The sequence below is a fragment of the Coregonus lavaretus genome, assembly GCF_964263955.1.
Source record: "Coregonus lavaretus genome assembly, chromosome: 30".
Taxonomy (NCBI): domain Eukaryota; kingdom Metazoa; phylum Chordata; class Actinopteri; order Salmoniformes; family Salmonidae; genus Coregonus; species Coregonus lavaretus.
The window spans coordinates 4,321,222-4,335,153 of record NC_140017.1 but is presented as its reverse complement, the minus strand read 5'-3'; positions in this window follow the sequence as shown (position 1 = coordinate 4,335,153).

Genomic DNA, 13,932 nt, shown 5'->3' with positions numbered 1-13,932 from the left:
AGAATATGTGATTGGGAAAGTTCCCCACCTGCTTCTGACTCATTACACACAGACTTGGCAAAACCGACTAAACACCTTTTAGCCTAACCTCAAATCTCTTAGTGTAAGAATGTAACCCAAAATAACAGTCACCCCTATTAAGTTTTTTCCCAGACAGATTGTCTAACAGGCAATCTAATACATTATCATCCTTCCTATGATATTATCTTTTAAGCAAATGATTCCCAAAAAACCCTACTTCTTAAAATATTCTACCAGACAGTCAGTATGCCTCTGATTGAACACTTAAATTTACACCATGCATCTCTTCCCAACACTGCCATAACAGCATCTTCTAATATTAGTATGTCTCTTTTACTTCCTCTTTGACTTTTATAGCAGAGCTCAATTGATTCCCTAAGAGTAATTAAACTATTTTACTACTTCCAATCCCTATCCTAACCTAATTAGTTTATTTTACAGAGTGATATGTTTAACCTTTTTAGACGGAACCCCGATAAGTTTTTCCCCTATTCACTATCACTTCTAATGGTCAGTTGTTTCAACTGTTAGCTATTTCCTCTTCTTCTCTAATCGATGCTCTCAGCAATGCACCCCTTCCGGATATTCTCGGCACTCTAGAATATTTAGTGTTCACCTGAAGCACCGGTGATCTTCACTTGCTCGTTGATCTTCCTCTGTTTCTTCTTCTCCAATTCTGTGTCTGTCCAGAAACTGACAGTCGATATGGAACATCTGGTCCCCCCTTGATTGGTACAATTGCCTTTGATATTGTTCAGTTGAAGCTGTAACAGTGATTGTTGATTTGATTCACTCTGATTCTTCATAACCAACACTTATTTTCTTCTTCTCCACCACCAGTTATAAGTTGTATTTGCTTGAGTTTTCTTCGTCCGGTTCTTCTCATCGTTGACATATCAGTATTCTTCAACCTTAGTTCCAAGTTCTGTCCTCGAAATATCATCTTCCATCATCTTCTTACTAGTGGGCTCTTCTTTACCTCAATGTGTTCTTCTTCAATTCTTGGGATTAAAAATGTTCTCCGCAGGTTTTCTCCTTGTCTCTTCTATATCTTCAGCGTCTCGAGCTGTTCCTCTAGCTCCCTTACCTCTCCCAAAGTCGTCTCTTCCTCCAGGCCTGATACGCCTCGGTCTATATCTCCTATTTCTTCTTTGCCAGTCATTGTAGGATAAAATCCTCTTGAACATACAACACCTTTAATCTCCAAATCTTCATCACTTTCTTCATCAGAACTCGAATCTCTTGTCTCCTTCGTTCAACTTTCATCAGAGATCAAGTCTCCAGTATCCTTCTTTCCTCTCTTGCCACTTCCTTCTGATCAGAGTCATATCCACCCATGACCTCTCTCAATCACTCATCTTCATCCTCCTCATCTCCTTAAGTTCCCAGACATCCCATTTTCTTCCGTCTTCTGAATTCATCTTCATCGTTGTTTCTGCTCGTATTCATCTTCATCTCTGATGCCATAATCACCCTGCTAGATGATCATTGTAAGCTGAGAATAAACATCCCTAAGCTCTACTTTTTAAACCTATCTTATCGCTGACATATTTTATCAATTTTTGTTTGAGAATGAAGGGCAACTTTTGTTTCACTTGCCGGATAACCTAGCAACACTTTAATTAAAGGATTACCCCTATTTCCACCCGTGAAATGACTCTCATAGTCCTGATATCTTTTTCCCCATTGTAACACCCTTTTATATTCCTTTATTGTGAACTATCTTATTCTAGACTGTATAAGTTATATAGGCTTCCCCCCTTAAATTATTAATATAACCCTAACAACCTTCAAAAAAAAATAAAAAAATAAAATTTTTTTTTTTTTTTTCTCCTCCCCAAAAAAAAAAATTAAATAAAATAAAATATGAATATTAAAAACATTCAATTAAATGCCTTATTCAAAAACCCTTTAATTAAAAATAAAAACCCATTAAAAACTCAATTAAAAATTATGAATAATTTAAAACCAATTTTTTATTCCTATATCACCAATTTATCAATTAGTGTTGAGTATATTACCACAACCCATCAAATGCAAGTAAATGCAAGTTAGTAATCTTCAGACTAAAATACCCATAAACAAAGCCTTTTAACCTTCAATACTACAATACTCCAATTCCCATAACCCCTTGCTCTATTAGCTCTAATTATCATAAATTTACAGAAGAATCCTCAATCCATCCTTGATTCTCAACACATCTGTAATCAAACCCCAGTGATGCACATAGCCTCCAAAATGCAATTTTTAATTAAATAGTATTTGCCAAGCCGATGTAAAATTGTCATAACATCACATATCTGGTTAGGATGATTTTGTGTACTAGCCTGATCCGATCCTCTCCTGCATCATGTGATGTCACGTCATGTGACGTCACCCCTCCTCTCTCTCGTCTCGCCATTCCATGTTCCTCTCATATTTCAAAAAACATAGAAACACACAAGATTTCAGCAGTTTATGCAATTAATCAAGTTATCCACATTCAATGCATTATACTTCGTCAAGATATATTTAATTTATAAATTTAATAGGTCCCAAAACAAGTTTCATCTTAACCCACCGCCGTTTATAAACTTATAAGATTCGTGTTAAACTCTCCCTGGGCCTATTTGTTCCGTCGTCTGGGTTCCTCTGTCTCCCCCTGCAGTTTAACCAATGTGTTGTTTTACAGAAATCCCACGCATGCGCAAATATCCTTTATTACATAGATCGCTCCAAAACATTTCATTTAATTTTAATCGTCTTTTAATTTAATTAATTATACTCCGTCAACATATATTTGATCTATAAATGTACTACATCTCGCCAAATAGTTTAACGTTCACATAACAGTTACTTTAACGATTTTAAAAGAGTCGTGTTCACCTCTCTCTTCCGGTAGCCCTTAAACCCCTGAACAAGAAACCCCAAACAAACATATGACCTTACGCCACCATTTTGTTTCGTCGACCGCATGTCGTAGATTTAGTGCCATAAACCAAAACGTGTCCTAATCTCGTGTCATAAACTCCCCCTTTCTGTAGTGTAGTGTCGCAAAATTAAACGCATGCGCACAACCATTCAAAAATACGTTTCCCCATGAAAGAATGATTCTCTCCTCTCTCCCCAAACAGAAAGAATAACAGCCAGCTGTAACTTCCCATGTCCCCCTTATAGTCAAACAACATTTAACAGCGCTCACAAAACATACAACCTGACTTACAGACAGTGACAAGTTTAAGAGACTTTAACCCATCGCAATGGAATCTCTAAGGATATCCGTTAGCATGTAGCACGCAACACAATTAACCTGTAGCATTAGCCTTTAGCTTAGCCTAAGGTACACCATAGCATGATTCCCACTTTAGCCTTACAAAGATTAGCCTGAGCAACGATGTACCACGTGGCCTGAAACAATCAAGCCTTAGCTTCAGCCTCTAGCCAACTGTGGCCTACTAGCTATACCAATGAACACCCCGCACCGCGGCCCAATCATTTTCCATGATTATCAATAATATCTCCTTCTAACTTTATGCTGCCTTGAAAGATGAATCTCATATCAAGCGGTTATCCCCAAACCAATTTCCCGTCGACCAGAGGAGGAGTATAACATAGCTACAACCATTCACTTCATAATTCCCGCTTAAGAAATCAACCTGACCCAATACTAACTAAGTCTGGATTTGTAGCCCACTTAATAACAATAATAATAATTATTACAAGTCGCCTCGTTTCGAGGTCTTTTCCAGATTCACGGTGCCCTAAAAATGCATACGTATTCCAACATTATTCTCTACCAATCCATTTGTACAATCCATTGTTGTAAACAGCGTTTACACATCAACCAAATTTAAAATATTTTCGTTCAGACTCCCAGTTAACAGCAACACCATACCTCAATAACGACCCAAGTACTTTTAACTGTGCACCGTCAAAGCCCTCTCCCCAATCAACGAAATGACTAGTGTCCAAAGTTTGTGAATAATCTCACCTTTAGCCGGCTTAAACAGTAGTCAACTCGCGAATCCAGGAAAGGGACCAATAACGATGCAATCAATATCTCAGCGGAGCCTCCATTTGTAGTATACGTCAATCGTAGGTGTTACCATTAATTAAAGAGTCTGCTCATACTGAACGTCGATCATAAGGTTTATTCAGATCACAAGCTTCAGCATGAGTAACAGGTGACATGACACCCGGAGAGACGCCTCAGAATGGCTGCTTGCTCTAACCTCTCCGTCATTTTCCCCCCTATTTATAAACAATGATGCCCCCTCTTCTGGCCAATCACCAGTCTCCCCTGTCTACAACCCACCTGTCTGTGGTATGTGGTATTACACCTAAAACATTGCCTTCTGATACTAACCTAAACAACATTCCTTGTTCCTCCAAAATAGTCATAATCTCAATACACGACATTAGCCTAGCTACTATCGAATGGGGCATTCCCTCCCCTCCGCCACTGAAATGGTGAGCCCTTTGAAAATCAATTGTATCCACCTGTTCGTCCATCATCTTTAGATTAAGTTTAATGAAAACCTTAACTTTTTCCTCCATTGCCTGATAGTTTTCTTCCTCCTTTATTCTCATTATTACAATATTATTATTCATACTTCTGCACTTCAGATCAATAAATTCTGCTTTCATTTTATTATCATACCGTAGCCTCTCCGTAGTGTCTTTTAGGGAGTCCACTGTAGTTTTCAATATCTTATTTTCTGCACGTATTCCTTCCATCATTTTATTACTGTAATCCATTCCTGTTTTTAAGGCCTCAACCTCCCCCAGTAGCCCAGGCAATAGATCCAGCTTTTTTTAACTACTCGCTCATGCTTGTAAGTAATGCGCTGTCTTCTGGAGACATAGTTATAAAAACGTCCCCCTCCAATGTTACATTTTTAATTTTAGATGGCGGCTTCCCTTCAGTTTCACTCGCAGAGCTCGAGGTCTTCTCTTGTTCGCCTCGATGTATCTGATTCTTTTTCGAGCATATCAAAATGCTGATCAATAAATAGTTCAAGGTTCTCTATTTTATCCAGAATGGTTGTTTCACAGTTATCAGCTAATCCTCAATTGTATGATTAATTCATGGGACAAGCTGCGCCTACCATGCTGTCATGTCACCAGCTCTCCTTTTACTGTTAGTTCACGTCATTTCATTATATTACATCCCTCCAGTGTTGTGTTCGAGACGACCTAAAGCGAGACCGATTCAAGGCCAAGACCGGAGCAAATCGAGTCTGAGTCAAGACCAAGACCGGAAGGGGTGCGAGACCAACTCAGGACCGAGTCCAGGAGGGGGACAAGGGGTCCAAGACCGAGTCAAGACCGAGACCCGAAAAATGCGAGTCCAATTCAAGACCAAGATTGTAATTTTGTCAAATCACCACCATAATAAGAGTCCAGTATTTCTGTGTTCATATTTCAGAACAACATATGGATTCTTTAAACATTCAAAATAGTGAAACAATGCATGCTGAGGGAAAATAGAGCCACTCTACAAATTATTACTAACCCAAACACAGTGGGGAACAATGGGCCTTCTACGCCTTCAGAGAAGGGCTAAGGATTTATAAAATAAGGATTACAATAATATAATAATAATGATAATTATATTATTATTTTCAATGATGTTCTGATTTAATCTCTTCAGTTTTTGTTGGAAGGGTTAACGCTGAAGAGAAAAATATATCCAATCAGGATTTTTCTTTGCTGGTCTCTGGGGAGATAAATCTAGCAAGCTAAGTCAGCCATTGGCTAGGCCATCAGAAGCTATTAAAGGCATCTGCCATCAACTGTGTTAGGGCAAATTCTTTGAGTGACAGTGGAATCAACCAATCACATTTTGACTAAATGGGTGGAACTGTTTCACAAAATCTTATGGAAACTTCTGCCTTCTTGAAGGCCAACAGGTCACTGTGCAATAGCGAGCAGTGGTTTCCCCACGGTCTAGCTAGCTTTTGTTGTCGGCTAGTTTGCAGAAGCTGCAGCAGGTGTTAGAGGATGTTGTTGCAAATTTGTTAGATTCTCCCTTTTCAAAAATAACTTTCAAGAAGAAGTTACGTTTCAAATGATCATCATCTGGTGAGTGGAACTGTATTTTTTATTGCAGCGCGCTTGCTGTTGTTAGCCATCTCTTTGAAAATAACTTGTGTGTGAAACATTGTTGCGTTTTGTCAAAGGCGTCAGTGAAATGCGGTGGGCGAAGTCAAACGCAGGACACAAAGCTGATCAGAAAACGTACTTTACTAGAAAGTAATCTGAGAATACACAATCTCCACACAGGGAGGAAATAACCCGCACACTAACGACAGCCGATAACGAATACAATCACACACAACACACAGTGTAAGACAGAGGGTTAAACAGGGAAGACAATACTACATAATGGGAAACAGGTGTAACCAATCAAGACAGAACAAGTCGAACATAGAAACATAGTTCGGTAGCAGCTAGTACTCCGGTGCCTAAGCCTGCCCGAGCAAGGAGGAGGGGCAGCCTCGGCTGAATCCGCGACAGTACCCCCCCCCCCCCCTTGACGCGCGGCACCAGCTGTGCGCCGACCCAAGCCTCGGGGATGGCCAGGAGGACGATGAGCAGGGCGGGTCGGATGACTCTGGTGGAAATCCCTCAACATGGAGGGATCTAGGATGTCCCTCCTAGGGACCCAGCACCATTCCTCCGGACCGTACCCCTCCCACTCCACGAGATACTGCAGGCCCCCCACCCAATGCCTCGAATCCAAGATGGAACAGACCGAGTACGCCGGAGCCCCCTCGATGTCCAGTGGGGGCGGAGGAACCTCTCGTACCTCAGACTCCTGGAGTGGACCAGCTACTACCGGCCTGAGGAGAGACACATGGAATGAGGGGTTAATATGGTAATTAATAGGAAGTTGTAACCTATAACGAACCTTGTTCAATCTCCTCAGGACTTTAAATGGCCCCACAAACCGCCGAACCAGCTTCCGGCAGGGCAGGCGAAGGGGCAGGTTTCGGGTCGAGAGCCAGACCCGATCCCCCGGTGCATACACTGGAGCCTCACTGCGGTGGCGATCGGCGCTCGCCTTTTGTCGCCTGATAGCCCGCTGCAGGTGTACATGCGCAGCGTTCCAGGTCTCTTCCGAGTGCCGAAACCACTCGTCCACCGCAGGAGCTTCGATCTGGCTCTGATGCCAAGGTGCCAGGACCGGCTGATAACCTAACACACACTGAAAAGGCGTAAGGTTAGTAGAGGAGTGGCGAAGTGAGTTTTGGGCTATCTCTGCCCAGGGGATATAACCCGACCACTCCCCCTGCTGGTCCTGGCAATAGGACCTCAGAAACCTACCCACATCCTGGTTAACTCTCTCCACCTGCCCATTACTCTCGGGGTGAAAACCTGAAGTAAGGCTAATCGAGACCCCCAGACATTCCATGAACGCCCTCCAGACTCTAGAGGTGAACTGGGGACCCTGATCTGACACTATATCCTCAGGTACCCCGTAGTGCCGGAAGACGTTTATAAACAGGGCGTCAGCAGTTTGTAGGGCTGTAGGGAGACCTGGCATAGGAATGAGACGGCAGGCCTTCGAAAACCGATCCACAACGACCAAGATCGTGGTGTTCCCCTGTGAGGGGGGAAGGTCCGTGACAAAGTCCACCGATAGATGAGACCACGGCCGTTGTGGAATGGGTAGGGGTTGTAATTTCCCTCTGGGCAGGTGTCTAGGTGCCTTACACTGGGCGCACACCGAGCAAGAGGAAACATAAACCCTCACGTCCTTGGCTAAAGTGGGCCACCAGTACTTCCCACTGTACTGTCCGACCGATACCAGGATGACCAGAGGAGGGTGACGTGTGAGCCCAATAGATCAATCGATCACGAACCTCGAGCGGCACGTACATCCGACCCTCCGGACACTGGGGGGGAGTAGGCTCGGTACGTAACGCACGCTCGATGTCCGCATCAACCTGCCACACCACCGGTGCCACCAGACACGACGCCGGGAGTATGGGAGTGGGCTCAATGGACCTCTCCTCTGTGTCATACAGTCGGGACAGGGCGTCTACCTTAGCGTTCTGGGAACCTGGTCTGTAAGTGAGCGTAAACACAAATCGAGTGAAAAACATAGCCCATCTTGCCTGACGAGGGTTCAACCTCCTCGCCGCCCGGATGTACTCCAGGTTACGATGGTCAGTCAAAATGAGAAAAGGGTGTTTATCCCCCTCAAGCCAATGCCTCCACACCTTCAGGGCTTGAACCACAGCTAACAGCTCCCGGTCCCCCACATCATAATTGCGCTCCGCCGGACTGAGTTTCTTAAAAAAGAAAGTGCAGGGGCGGAGTTTTAGTGGCGTACCCGAGCGCTGAGATGGTACAGCACCGATCCCAGCCTCGGACACATCCACCTCAACTTGGAATGCCAAGGAAGGATCCGGATGAGCCAGCACCGGAGCCGAAGTAAACAGGTCCTTCAGATGCCTAAAAGCCCTGTCCGCCTCAGCCGACCATTGCAGACGCACCGTCCCTCCCTTTAGCAAGGAGGTAATGGGAGCCGCTACCTGCGCAAAGCCCCGGATAAACCTCTGGTAGTAATTGGCAAAACCCAAGAACCGCTACACCTCCTTCACCGTGGTTGGAGTCTGCCAATTACGCGCGGCCGAAACGCGGTCAATCTCCATCTCCACACCCGACGCGGACAAGCGGTGTCCCAGGAAGGAGATGGACTCTTGGAAGAACAGACATGTTTCCGCCTTCACATACAGGTCATGCTCCAACAGTCTACCAAGCACCCGACGAACCAGGGACACATGCTCGGCTCGTGTAGCAGAGTATATTAGAATGTCATCGATATACACCACTACACCCTGTCCATGCAGGTCAAGGAAAATCTCATCAACAAACGAATGGAAGACTGAAGGAGCATTCATCAGACCATATGGCATGACGAGGTACTCATAGTGCCCTGAGGTGGTACTAAATGCTGTCTTCCACTCATCTCCCTCCCGAATACGGACCAGGTTGTACGCACTCCTGAGATCCAATTTAGTGAAGAAGCGCGCCCCGTGCAATGACTCCGTCATACTAGCAATCAGCGGTAGTGGATAGCTATATTTTATTGTGTTCTGATTTAGACCACGGTAGTCAATGCACGGGCGTAAACCACCATCCTTCTTCTTCACAAAAAAGAAACTCGATGACGCAGGGGAAGTGGATGGCCGTATGTATCCCTGTCTCAGAGATTCGGTGACATATGTTTCCATAGCCGCCGTCTCCTCCTGTGACAGAGGATACACGTGACTCCGGGGAAGCGCAGCGCCTACCTGGAGGTTTATCGCACAATCCCCCTGTCGATGGGGTGGTAATTGAGTTGCCTTCTTTTTACAGAAGGCGAGAGCCAAATCGGCATATTCAGGCGGAATGCGCAAGGTGGGAACCTGGTTCGGACTCTCCACCGTAGTTGCCCCTACGGAAACACTTACACACCTCCCCAAGCACTGATCAGACCATCCCTTGAGAGCCCTCTGTTGCCATGAAATGGTGGGGTCATGAGAAGCTAACCAGGGAAGCCCCAACACCACGGGAAACGCAGGAGAATCAATCAGATAAAAACTAATCATTTCCTCATGACAATCCTGCGTCTTCATCCTGAGAGGCGCTGTGACTTCCCTAATCAACCCTGACCCTAAAGGGCGGCTATCTAGGGCATGGCTAGGGAAGGGCACATCGACTGGCACAATAGGAATCCCTAACTTATGGGAAAACTGACGATCAATAAAGTTCCCAGCTGTGCCTGAATCTACTAGCGCCTTATGCTGGGACTGAGGAGAAAACTTGGGAAACACAACATTCATACACATATGCGCAACAGGGAGCTCTGGGTGAGTTGGGTGCCTACTCACCTGAAACGGCTCATCAGTGCGCTGCCTACTGCCTCGACTCCTAGGAGGCCCTCCCCAGCACCGACCAGCAGTGTGTCCTCTGCGGCCACAGTTGGTGCAGGGGACGGCCCCTCTACTGGTCTCCCTCATAGCAGCACCTCCGAGCTCCATAGGGGTAGGGTCGGAGGTGCTGGAGGATGGAATGGACGGCCCCGGATCCGGACGTCCGCTGGTAGCCAACAGGTTATCTAGTCGAATAGACATGTCCACCAGTTGGTCCAGGCTTAGGTTGGTGTCCCTGCAGGCCAATTCCCGACGAACATCCTCCCTCAAGCTACATCGGTAGTGGTCGATGAGGGCCCTCTCATTCCATCCCGCGTTGGCAGCCAGAGTCCGAAAGTCCAGTGCGAATTCCTGCGCGCTCCTCTTCCCCTGTCTGAGGTGGAATAGACACTCACCCGCCGCTTTCCCCTCTGGTGGATGATCGAATACCGCCCTAAAGCGGCGGGTGAACTCCGCATAGCTGACAGTTGCGGCGTCTATCCCCCCCCACTCGGCGTTGGCCCACTCCAGCGCTTTACCAGACAGACAGGAGATGAGGGCGGACACGCTCTCGTATCCCGAGGGGCCCAGGTGGATGGTTGCCAGGTAGAGTTCTACCTGGAGCAGAAAACCCTGACACTCGGCAGCTGTGCCGTCATAAGCCCTCGGGAGCGAGAGCCGAATCCCACTGGACCCCGGAGGTGAAACGATGGGTATCGATGTAGGTGGTGGTGTCATCGGAGGAGGTATAGGAAGACCTCCTCTCTCCCATCGCTGCATTGTGTTAACCACACGTTCCATGGCGGTGTTGAGAGCCTGGATCATGGCCGCTTGTTGTTGTACGCGTTCCTCCATCGATCCGGCTGGCACCGCTGCTCCTGCTGACTCCATGGTGGTGTGTGATTCTGTCAAAGGCGTCAGTGAAATGCGGAAGGGTGAAGTCAAACGCAGGACACAAAGCTGATCAGAAAACCTACTTTACTAGAAAGTAATCTGAGAATACACAATCTCCACACAGGGAGGAAATAACCCGCACACTAACGACTGCCGATAACAATAACAATCACACACAACGTAAGACAGAGGGTTAAATAGGGAAGACAATACTACATAATGGGAAACAGGTGTAACCAATCAAGACAGAACAAGTCGAACATAGAAACATAGATCGGTAGCAGCTAGTACTCCGGTGACGACGAACGCCGAAGCCTGCCCGAGCAAGGAGGAGGGGCAGCCTCGGCTGAATCCGTGACACGTTTAAAGTAGAACTGACAGCATTTTAGCAACATTAAATCTTATTAAAATCTGTTCATATACACCCCCAGGAAGAATATGACACTTTTAAAAACATTTTCTGACAAGCGACTACTTAGATATGGTCATTTTCACGTTTTCATAAATTCTTAGAATGTTTGGGAATCACGTATACTAAGGCATTTGTGAAATTTCTATAGCAATATAGAGTGGGAAAGCGGCCGTGCATTTGGACAATTAATAGACACTGCAGGAAATAAAACTGAATATAAACATCGGTCTTGTCCAGGATCGGAGTCTACACAGACCGGTGCGCTATAATCAATCAGAGCTACAGTAGGCCTTTATACAAACAAGCCATTTGCCACACGGGCATTCCATCATTCACTTTGAACTGGACCGTGTGTTTACAGGCAGTTGCAACAGCGTGACTTTAGAACATTAGAACGCATTCGTCAAAAGCCACAAAATACACCTGAATGTGTATGACCTTGAGCCTTCTTGGATGGGCACTTCTAATGTAACTCTATGGCAGCACCCGAGGGGCTTGAATTTTCGATCTCTACCCTTAGACTTGGAGGTAACTAGTGTCCCCATGAGTGACAGAACACTGATCCAATCAGGGCGCAGCTAGAGAACATTACCAACACATACGCTCCGTATTTTCCGCTGGCTGCCCCACCACCACAGAAAGCACTGAGCTAGGCTGAAAGACCTGCATTTTGGAGCTGCCTTAATCAATAAAGCAAAAAAGAGACCATGTTTGAATGCGGCTTTATTAACTCAATGATTTTCTTTACATTGTTTGCAAACTACAAAACCAACTTCATAAGAGGTTTTAAATATGTATATATTTTTTACATTGTTTGCAAACTGATATGTGACATGTATTAACGTGGTCCTCTCTAGCTCAGCTGGTAGAGCACGGCGCTTGTAACGCCAAGGTAGTGGGTTCGATCCCCGGGACCACCCATACACAAAAATGTATGCACGCATGACTGTAAGTTGCTTTGGATAAAAGCATCTGCTAAATGGCATATTATTATTATATTATTATTAATGCCAAAATAAAATGCAAAACAAGCAAGCCCCCCCCAAAAATAAAATAATAATAATAATATATATATATTTTTTTTTTTTAGCTAAAAATGTGGGGCTCAAAACCACCTGCCCTGAATGACGGGTTGCCACTGTCTACCAACTAGAGAGCCAGGCCCTGACAGCCCACCCAATCAGATTGATTTAAGCATTATTGTGGACTTTGACCATCACTTTTTTTTGTTTCCTATATAAGAAAAAGTGATATTGAGAGTGAAAATTGAAAACATCTATAGGAAAACTCATTAAAAACATTTGGGAACTTTTTGGCAAAATTAGAGTATACCCACTTCTCCAAGCACCACTACACCACTGCATAGGGCCGATGGAAAGACAGCAGTCACACACAGCACGATGTTAAAGGATAAGCAGTCCATAAACCATAATAAGCCAGTACGTCCCAATCATAAGTATACAAAAACACAACCATTAAGCATTTCCCAATCGAAATGTACAACTATTGCTTCCCATTGCAAAAAACATTTCACGTTTAGCACACAAAGTAACCGGGTGACCTAAAGTTTAAAGTGGAACTGACAGCGTTTTACCTACTTTGCAGATATGAAACAAACAGACAACCATAATATCAGTCAAAAATATTAAATTCCCAGTTTATGCTACAAAACCAACTTCATAAGAGTTTTTAAAAATGGGTTATAGTTGAGTCAATGTTTCATGACGTACACTAAAGAATTGTTGGCAGAATAGATGGATGCAGTTCAATTAATATAATTAATCAATACATTTCTTGGTAGTCCAAAAAATATTGCTATCAGGTTGTAAATCACAGCTGGCCTTGTACATTGTTTGCTGCCTCCATTCGGGAATCACTGTTTCAGTTTAAATTACTCAATATTCTAGACAAAAACGGACGTTTTTGATGTATTGATGAATTATATTAATTGAACGGCATCCATCTATTCTGCCAACAATGCCTTAGTGTACGTCATGAAACATTGAGTAAACTAGAACCCATTTTTAAAACCTCTTATGAAGTTGGTTTTGTAGTTTGCAAACAATGTAAAGAAAATCATTGAGTTAATAAAGCCGCATACAAACATGGTCTCTTTTTTGCTTTATTGATTAAGGCAGCTCCAAAATGCAGGTGTTTCAGCCTAGCTCAGTGCTTTCTGTGGTCTTGGGGCAGCCAGCGGAAAAAAATGGAGCGTATGTGTTGGTAATGTTCTCTAGTTGTGCCGTGATTGGCTCAGTGTTCTGTCACTCATGGGGACACTACTTACCACCAAGTCTAAGGGTAGAGCTCGAAAATTCAAGCCCCTTGGGTGCTGCCATAGAGTTACATTAGAAGTGCCCATCCAAGAAGGCTCAAGGTCATTGGCCACAGATTAAATGACGTCAAATCACGTTATGTCTACAGTAGCTTTGATTGGACTGATCGTGTCAACATCATACTTTCAATATCTTAGCTAGCAGTCATCATCATGAATCAAGTCAACAATCTACTAGCAAATCATTTTTAATCCTTTCTATATGAAGAGAAATACTGAAGAGAAATTATAGATAAAACGTATCAGTGCTCATTGGCCATTGGACATAAACATTGCACAATAAGTTGGAAATCACAAATTCAACAATGAGTGGTTTGGAAGGAATCAGTGGCTAACTGCAAGCATTGCAAAGCAATCACTAGCCTGTTATTCAGTGGAGTGGCTGT